We start from the raw sequence: 10,176 nt of genomic DNA, 5'->3' as shown, positions 1-10,176 counted from the left end.
TTTGTTGTTGTTGTTGTTGCTGTTGTTTTTAAAGATTTGTTTATTTCATGTATATGAATCTTGTATATAGCTGTCTTCAGACACACCAGAAGAGGGCATCAAATCTCATTGCAGATGGTTGTGAGCCACCATGTGGTTGCTGGGAATTGAACTCAGGACCTCTGGAAGAGCAGCTGGTGTTCTTAACCACTAAGCTATCTCTCCAGCCCTAGAATTTGCTCTTAATCCCATCTCCTCTTCACTTTCGAGTCCAATCATTTCTGCCACACCTGTCACCGTGGGTATGTTCCACCCCGACTCCTCTCCCTGTGTTCTGGATCACTGCTCTTGCTTGTGGTTCCCATGAGACTTCCTCATGTCTCTTCCCACTTCGTGCTGGTTCTCTATCTGCCTTTGCTCTACAGGCAAGCGTCCGAGTTTAGCTTTGACATTTTTCATGTCTGGTTCTCAGACCACATGGTGAAGGTGGGTAGCTCCTTCCTGAGATTGCTGTGTCACATTTCAAGTCTCCAAGGCCACAAGGCATATGTATTAATCATCGGATGATTCTACCAGTGCCGTCTTTGGCATCTAATCCCATGGTTTCCAGCAATAAGCCTGTAGCAAAGTTCTAAGGAGGATCACAAGTTGCTGTATGGGACATTTTAAGGCCACTGTTTGCTAGTGACTCAGACAGGGTTTTTTCTCCCTGTGATAAACGCTGTGACTAAAGGCAGCTTGTGAATAAAGGGTTTATTTCATCTTGCAGCTTCTAGTCCATCATCCAGGGAAGTCAGGGCAGGAACTCAAGGCAGGAACCTGGAGGCAAGAACTGAATTAGAGTCCATGGAAGAATGTTAGGTACTGGTTTGCTCCCCATGGCTTGCTCAGTCTGCTTTCTTAAATACCCCAGGACCACCAAAAGCCGATCCCCCCACCACCACATCAATCAAAACACTGCAGATTTGTCTACAAGCCAAAACTAGGGGTGCAGTCTCTTGGTTTTGATCCCTTCTTCCCAGGTGACCCTGGCTTGTGCCCAGTTGACATAAAAACCTACCCAGAACACCTGTGACCTGCAGTCCATTTAGCCTAGCCGAGGGTTCCTACCCACTAAAGATGTAGATTCACAAGCTTCATGTAGCTGTAGCTTCATGCCACCTCCACTTCAACCCCAGGCTAAGGGAACCAGGAGGCCCACACTACTCCAGCCTCACTTCAGGTAGCCAAAGCCACCGGCTCCCATGAGGCCCTTGGTGGGATGATGTCAACTTTCATCTTCACAGGTGAAGCAAGGCCCAGGCCCTGGCAGAGTTTGCCCATCTGTCCTGAGAGTGTTGCTGACTTTAAGGTCTTGAGTGGAAAGGCTTCTGTCTTTCTTAAAAGGAGAAAAGGACAGTGGCCCTGTAGCCCCTGGAAACTGAATTATTCTCCAGTTGCAGCCTCTTCTACTTAAAGTGATTTATTAAGAGTGTTAAGAGTGGCTATAACTCTTCTTGTTAAGAGTGGCTGGAACTGAACGGGCATAAAGTCATGGCCAACAGTGAAAGAGACAACTGTATCCCACTGAGCACGGGCCAATACTGAAGGTTAGGTTACTCAGCCAGGAACATCATTTGGACGCAAAGCATACAGGTGGGCCGAAAACAGGTCTCTGCTTCAGAAATTTGGACACCAACCCAATATCAACCTTGAATGGCTCCTCGGAGTTGACCTTGAGCCTGGGTTTTTGTCCTTGCTACAGAAATGAGGCTCTTGTCAGGGCTAGCCAGGGAGGCCGTGTGAGGTAATGTGTGTGCCCCAACCACAGAGACTACCTGTATACATCCTGCTGAAGCTGGCTGTGGTAAGGCTGCTACATCAGAGACCTGGTGGTTACCGGCCACGATTAGTACAACTGAGGCGGAAAGAGGAAAAGAACCACCGGGGCCTCCCTGCCTCCTGCCAGTAGCTGCTGCAGGAGGGAGAGAAAAGCCAATGGCCCTGTGGGCCGCCGGGGCCGGCTCCAGCTTAGTTAAACTGTTTTTATCTCCCATAAATCCTCTTGAGCAGCTCTGAGGCTCGGTAGAGCCCTGGATCGCCAGTTAAGTGTTTTCTCTGCACTGACTGCCTCTGTTAAATTGCCTGGCGTTTATGTGTCTAGACTCCGTAGTTTGGGTATCGATTCGGACAGCGCCCGAGGAGCAAGGCAGCTACCCTGGACAACAACGGGCATCTTTCTGATGCAGGCTGCTTTCTTGCTTCCCAGCGTTGTCATACAGGGTTCCGGTGTGAAGCCACTTGGGGCTCAGAAGAACTTACACCCCATCTTTCTCTTATGTGCAGCCTTTCATGTCCCTGCAGTTTGTCTGCGCTGGCACGGTGTCCTCTTGTTGCCATCTTGCAACTTCCCCAGCTTTCCGATGATGATGGAGAAATGAAGACACCCGGGGGCTCTCAGAAGCATCTGTCCTTGCCAGGATGTAGATGAAAAGGGTCATGTGACCTGCTCAAGATCACCAGCAAGCCTGAATTGTCATTGGGTGTACGAGGAGGCTGAAGAGTTCCCAGCCCAACCTTGTCTCTTCTGTGCCTTCTGTGCCCTGGCTTACACTAGGTGGTGGCAATTCAGTGACTCTTGCAACTATGAGCCATGGTGAGTCTTGGTCTGTGAGGGTGAGGGAAGCCCAGTGCCTCTTCGGCCCCCTTCTACCTTTGCTCTCAAGACTGTTGTTCCTTACCCTCTTGTGCTTCTTTGGGGAAAAGCACAAAGGAAAAATATCTTCCCAGGTTGCTAGCTCCTGGAGTCACACAGTCATGTCTTAGGATATTTGTGATGAAGGCAGGGTAGTCACAGGCTCTGCTGGTCTCCTGTTTGCCACGTGAAGACACACCCAGCCCACAGATGAGCTCCACAATGGTCACTCTTCCAACCTATACACACTGTGTTGTAAAGAACCTGCCAACATCCCAGGACACACATCTAAAATTCTATATAAAAATGAAGTAGCACCTCGCTGGTGTGCTGGTGTTACACTGTGTGAGTATCTTTCCTTGACTCTGCCTGGCAGAAATACTGGTTCTTCTTAATGTTTTGGCATACTCAGCACAGCTGAACAAGTCAGGGTCTCTCAGCGTGAGACTGTGTTGTCACCCCCACCAGACAGCTGATTTCTGGGCGTGACTTAAGCCAGTGGTGCAGGGCCACTCTACCTGTTCATTTAGTCCTCTGACCACACCCATTTCCTACTTCCCAACCTACAGCTTCAATCCTCGCTCCTCGGCAAGTCTTGGTTTTCCACAAAGAGTGCTTCTAATCAGTTGCTGGGTTTAACGCGCGAATTATTCATCTAAGATGTGTCTGTTGCAGGGTGGAAGGGCTCATCTGTAACCACAGCATCAATGAGGCAGGGACAGGAGGATATGAGTTCAAAGCCAGTGTGGGCTACAAAGTGAAACCAAAGCTCTGCATAGTACACACACCGCCTTTACCCTGATGCCACGCACGCTTCTAGGGGGCCCCTGAGAGTTCATGCTCTGCCCCTCACAGTGGCCACCCCTCTTGCTTCTAGGGCGGCAGCTCTGCCTATTGCGCAGACTCCTTTCATATGTGTATTATCTTCCAGGGCAGTGGGCTCTTCTATTCCTTCCTCAGAAGAGGGGCTAAGGCTGACTCAGCGTGGACTTTTTGTCAATATGCATAAGGCCCTGGGCTCAATCGCCCAGTACAGCGAACACATAGTCAATCTGATGACATGTTATTCCTAAAAGCAAACCAAGCTTTTTCTCCTCATTTTCCCAACAGTAACCTCATGGATCTGTGTGTGTTTTTTTTTCTTCCACTCTCTGAGTCACCAAGGCATCCAGTGTCCCCTCCCCTCCTTTGCCCTTGTGGCTGTGGTATCCAGCAGCCCCTCTCCTTTGTGGTATCATTTCTCCTCCACCTTCTCTCTCTTCTCAAGAATTCTGGGTGGAGCTTGACTATTTTCAAAGAATAAGGGCTGATTTAGATTTGGCTGATATCTTTCTTTTCTTTTATTGCTCTTTGTGGTCAGACAGAGCCAGACAGTAATGGCAGCTCCTGGATTATGAGGGTCTGGCTTAGACGGTTTTGATTTTACCAAATGCAAAAGTAGCAGGGTGTTCAGTAGAGACCACACTTCGAGTTTGGAGTCCGGATATCTTCCCATGCAGGAACACAAGGTACGATCTTTTCTTTCTTTCTAAGATTTGTTTGCTTTTGATTTATGCTTGTGAGGGTTTTGCCTGAAGTTATGTTCATGTCCCACATGTGTGCCTGTGGAGACCAGGAGAGGACATCAGATCCCTTGGCATTAGAGTTGCAGACAGTTGTGAGCTGTCATGTGTGCGCTGGGAATTGAACTCCGGTTGTCTACAAGAGCAGTTAGTGCTTTTAACTGCTGAGCTACCTTTCTTGTCTTGGGCAATCTTATCTTTTGCTGCTGAGCATCAGGATGGGAGAACTCCTGACAGCCGGCTGGTCACCTTCCAGGGTACCTGTAACTTGGAACAGGTTTATCAGGACCTAAACTAAACCTATGGGTAAAACCTGCTCAAGCTTTGTAACCTTTGGCAGACAGCTTAACCTCTCTGTGCGAATGAGAACGTTCCCACTCCACCGATCAGGTGAAGAGAAACATCAGTGTAGGTAGACTTGCCACAACTCCGAGCATGTAAACCAATGAGAAACAAGTCTAAGAGAGAATTTCCTTAGCTGATTGCAAGAATCCCCCAACCCTGGGCAAGTAGCATGCTAGAAGTTGATCTGCCTAACAACGTTTGTTCTTTGGCTCCAAGCACAGGCCAGGATGCCTCCTCTCCCCGCCTCCTAGGTGAGCTTGACAGGCCCAGTTTGCTGAGCATGAGAGAAGGAGTCTGTTAAGACCCAGAACAGGACTCCAAGTTGCCCTTGGTATCAAACTGTAGAGCCTGGTTAAGATATGTGGGAGATAAGCAAATTACAACACTCTTATCAGCAGGTTCTCAAAGGCAGAACCAGGGCAGGTGAGATAGCTCAGCAGGTAAAGGGGCTTGCTGCCAAGCCTCAGGACCAGAATTTGATCCCCAGAACCCACATGATTGAAGACTCAATTCCCATGAGTTTTTATCCTACCTCCACACACAATGGTGTTATACATGCATCCCCCCCCCAACATATACAATGAATAAATACATGTAATTTCTAAAGAAATAAAGGGCTGGAGAGATGGCTCAGTGGTTAAGAGCAATGACTGCTTTTCCGGAGGTCCTGAGTTCAAATCCCAGCAACCATATGGTGGCCCACAACCATCTGTAGTGAGATCTGATGCCCTCTTCTGGTGTGTCTGAAGACAGCTATAGTGTACTTATGTATAATAAATAAGTAAATTTTTAAAAAAACTTTTTAAAAAAGAAAGAAAAGCAGGTCAAACTCCACTAATCAGCACAATAGCAACAGCAAAGTCAAAGCAGCCAGAGATAAATCTCATGACAGTCTCCCATGGGCAGGGCCTTAGGAGCATGTCAGATACCAGGAGACCACAATAAATGTGGGAGGCAGGCTCCTGAGAACAAAGATGCCTGTCCTCTTCAGATTGATGGATGGCTCCCTCCACATGTAGTAGACAGCACATCCCTGCAGCTCCAACATCTAATATTCCTGGGACATGGCTCAGGGATGGAGAGCCTGCCCAGCCCACCAGACCCTCAGCTCAGCACCAGGACTGGAAAAGGTAAGGTTTAACAGTAAATTCGAAATGTCAGAGAGAAACAGACATCTGAATATCCTCGGCACCCTTGAAGGCACATTGGGATGGCTGGCAATGACAACTGTATCTCCTCTTCTGAGGCACTCAGGAGAGGGCAGGGGCTGAGTGATGTGGTCACAAGCCAATGGGCATAAGCAGTCTTGAGAAGCTGCAAGAGGAGTAGCTCCAGGCTGGCCTTGCAGTGCAGAGGGTATCGGGGAAGCCCTGGGATGCTGCTTCTCCAAGTGGCAGCCTTTTGACATCCTGTGCCTTAATTTCTTCATTCTTACCCAGCCCCTGATGCTGCCTCTGGCATCTGAGTATGGCCCTGCAGACAAGGACGTCATCTAGTAAGCACAGCCAACCCTCCCCCCCCCCCCGCCCGGCAGCCAGAATCCCGAGCCCCTGCTGTGATCTTCATGGGGTGGGAATGGTGGAGGGCTGACCCTGTGGGTGAAATTGACCCTGGACTAGTTCCCACTGATGCCAAGAAGAAGCCGGCACTGTTGGCTAGAACGTTGATCAGCTTGCCGGTTGATTCGTCACGTACTGCAGAGTGCAGGCTGTCACACAAGACTCAGCCTCCAAGACCCCAAGGACCTCAAGCCCAACCTCACAAGGAAGGAGGTGCAAGACACCACCACACCTGTCAAAATGCCTGGTCCTTGGGCAGCAGAGGACACCTTTGCCTGGTCTGCCGGCTCCAGAGCGTCCCTCTTCAGCCCTCCTTTAGGGGCTCAGAACATAGTCTACCCATCAGACTTGGGTCCTGCTGACACCACCTTCCAATAATCTTTCCCACGCCCATAAATCCCTCCCCATAAATGCTTATAATGAGAGAGCAGGGAGACTCCTGGGTGAACCTGTGTCTTCGGCCCATCGATCACTTTGGCTAGCGTTGGCTGTGCACTTATTCAGCAGAAGGCCTGACCCGAGTAGGAGGTGAGGATCCCCGTTAGAGTGAAGCATGCCCGTGTGCAAGTGTGAGTAAGAGCTGCTGCTCCCATATGCTATGGCTCCAGTGGAGAAGTGAACATCGATCAGTCTGCACAGAAAGCTCATGGAGCCTGGCTAGAAGTGTTGGCCCACTGGGCTTTGAAGGATGTATAGAAGTTCATTAAGTTACTGATTTAGGAAGGAAACAAATGAGCGAAGGTAGGAGATGGTATGACTTCTCCTACAAGCTCCCATGGCTGCTGCCACAAATAGGCTCAAAGGACACAGATGAGGCCTCTACAGTTCTGACCAGAGATCTGAAACGACTCTCACGGAGCTGATAGCGAGGAATCAGAAGAGCTGGCTCTTGATGGAGACTCCGGAGGCATCTATCTAATCCTGCTCTCTTGCAGCTAGCTCCTCGCGGCTGCTGATTTCTGTTGGCTTATGGCCACATCCCTCAGCACCCACCCTTTCCTGTGTGCCCCAGAAGCCACGTACGCAGAAAGAAGGCACAACTATCGCTGGCAGCCATGCCCCATGCCTTACTGGGGCCCACACCTCACCATGCTGTGTGTGAGTAACCAAGATGAAGACAGAGGAGGCTGACTGCAGAAGTGGGAAAGCTCAGCTCCTCCCCACCTCCAGGCTCTCCCAAAAGCCCTTGCAGGAAAGGAAGCAGGTGCTTCTCTGGCCCTGTCTTCTAGGGGCAGCCTCTTTCCCCCCAACTTCTTGGTTTGGAGTCCCCGATACGAGAAAGCAGAATCTGCTTCCCATTTGGGCCCTGTGAGAGGGGCCAGAAGTAGAGGGCCATTCTGGTCAGTGGGCAGGAGGTATTTGCTCAGCCCTACAGGCAGATGCTTTGATGTTTCTGGGTAGGCATGAGGGCAGGCTCCAGCAGGGCAGAGACCCCAGGCCAGGATTTTTAGAGTGGACATCCAGCTGTGAATCTTGCCTCTTGCCCTTACCGGCCTCACCAGGCCAAACTCCACAACTATCTTATACAGACAGAGCCTGGCCCGTCTCCTGAGCCCATTCTCTTACCCTGGCCTTGCTCACGGATCCTTATATACCTCCTTACTTCAGGGATCAGCTGGAGAAGCTGGGAGAAGTCAGTACCTGGGGCCCTGCCCTTGGCCAAGATAGGCTCATATGGGTTGACACTTATCTCTGCCTCTGCTTTAGCCTCTTCTTCGGAAGGGATCAGAAGGGGCTGGAGAGTGAGGAATACAGTCTGTGGTTCCCCTATGCCTGCTGCATCTGTGAGGGTGCCGAGCAGCCTGAGAAGGCACAAGGGGTACAGTTTCTTGGGTTCCTGCTCCAGGGGATGTGTTCTGCCTTCCCAGTAAGTGACACCAGACATTGACAAGATGGGCAAGGAGCCATGTGTCACAGAAACACGCTTCCCTGACCTCCTTCCTCACCTCCTGCCCTAGATTCCCTGCAGACCGAAGAAGGTTGGCATCAGATACCCTATGCCAGCCACATCAACGTGCTCCTGCCTCTTTCCTACTGCTTCCTAAGAAGAGCTTAAACAGAACAAAGCCGACTCAGGAAGATGGGGGCCAGTGCCATATGTTCATACAACTGAGGCTAAAGTAGTCCTGGGGGTCCAGCTGTATCCCAGGCCATGTAGCAAAGTTAGATCTTCCTATGGCTTTAGCATGCCTACCCTGCCCTTCTTCACTGGCTCCCTGGCTTCAAAACAGGACCCCAAGGCTTGGCCATGTCCCTGGACATAGAATGAGGACAGAGACCCAACCTGGGGCCGGCTCCTATCCTGGTACTTAACTATACTGTAGTAAGAACTAAAGCCCACCAAACCCTAACAGCTCATACACAGTTTGGGACCCCCAAAATACCCTGAAAAGGGCCCTGTTTAGGAGCGTATCCCTGGGGATCCTAGTCCTCCCTGCCTGCTGATCAATCCCTTACCAAAACCCCATCCCTTCCCTGAGGCCACAGCAGGTTGGAGGCTGGAGATGTAGGGCCAGGGCAGCTAGGGCCAGGGGGAGGGGTTTGCTGATGCTGATGGACTCAGGCAGCCGAGAGTGGCAGCTGTTTTCATGGCCTTTCCTGAGCAATCAGTCTACCCTGGCTGGTCCCTACCCCCACCCAGCCAGAGACCTGCTGGGAGAGGCTCAGCCAGCCCTCTGTGGGTCAGTCTAGGCTGCAGACAACTGACCTTATCCCTCTGAACCTTTTCTCACACCTCAAGAGCAGACCTCTGACCTGCTGGTGACTGTGACGCAGCCCTCCAGGCTCTGTTTATCTTGCACATTAATTCTGCAGCATGGGCTTGACCCTGAGACCCTGGCCTGGCTGGGGCGTTTATAACCGCAGGCTTTGTGTGCACAGACGCTGGGCTTCGGGCTTTCTCTGTGCATGCTATCTTCTCACATCTTCTTGGATCGGCAAGTACAATAATACACTTGTACTTATGCGCTGTGGGCAGTGTATGAGAATGAGCAACATGTGGACACAAAGCTCTGTCCCCAGCCACACCGGCCCACCCATGAGCCATGTCCCTTGTCCATAGCCTACACATTCCATCCACAGCCCACGACCCCTATTCTTACCCCATCCTCAGCCACCACCCAGCTGCCGGCACACATCCTGAGGCAAATACAGAGCAAATAGACACACACTAAAGATTTGCCAAAACAGTGCTGAAGCACTCCTTGCCCCTTCCACCTCTTCCCTGACCAAGATGAGGTCATCTTCTTCCTCTGTGTGATCAAGGCCCATGTCCTGCATGCAGTAACCGGGTTACATCGCCACCCCTTAGTGTGAAGCCTAGTCTTTACGCAGGCCTGTGTGGGGCTCTGACTAGTGCTTTTGTGTGTTTCCCTGACCCTGATTTTATATTTTTTTCTGACCAAATAACTATGAATTCTATCTGACCTTGCCATGGTGTCCCTATGAGCTGGCTCAAGCCACTTGAAATGCAGGCCCAGACATTCCTAAAACCTCATAAGTCCCTATATCCCATGATGATAAACCTGGGGTAAGCGATAAAGAAACATGAAACAAGGCTGTGGAATTGTCCCACTTTGGCCCCAAGATGCCCCTTTCTGCCAGTCGGTGACATCAGATTCCATCTGGCATAGCCAAGGATGCTTCTGCAGTCTCATGAATTATAAGCCAACCGCAGTTGCCAGGTTTGAGGAACCTAAGGTAATGGGGCCCTCAAGAAACCTCATCTAAGTACTGCTTCTCAGGCACACCTAAGGGTCAAAGGGCTCAGCCTGTAACGTGCAAGAAAGGAGAATGGGTTTAGGAAAACCTCTGAGCGCAGGGAGCATCCCCACCCCCAGTCTGTTCTGTGCAAGCTGTCTGCTCCAGTAGGTAGGAGGGCAGAGTGTCCCTCTAGCCTCAGAGTCCAAGTGCCAGCGGCTCAATGGTGTGAGCGTAATATGTTTGCTTTGCGATTCTCTCCACTCAGTGGAGACAAATTGACTTAACTGTGGAAATGGGCTGCCGCTGAGAGGCAGCTAGCTCCTCGGGAACAGCTTTGTGGGGGTTCACAACAGTG

Source organism: Micromys minutus (genome assembly GCF_963924665.1).
Source record: "Micromys minutus genome assembly, chromosome: 1".
Taxonomy (NCBI): domain Eukaryota; kingdom Metazoa; phylum Chordata; class Mammalia; order Rodentia; family Muridae; genus Micromys; species Micromys minutus.
This window is presented reverse-complemented; position numbering follows the sequence as displayed.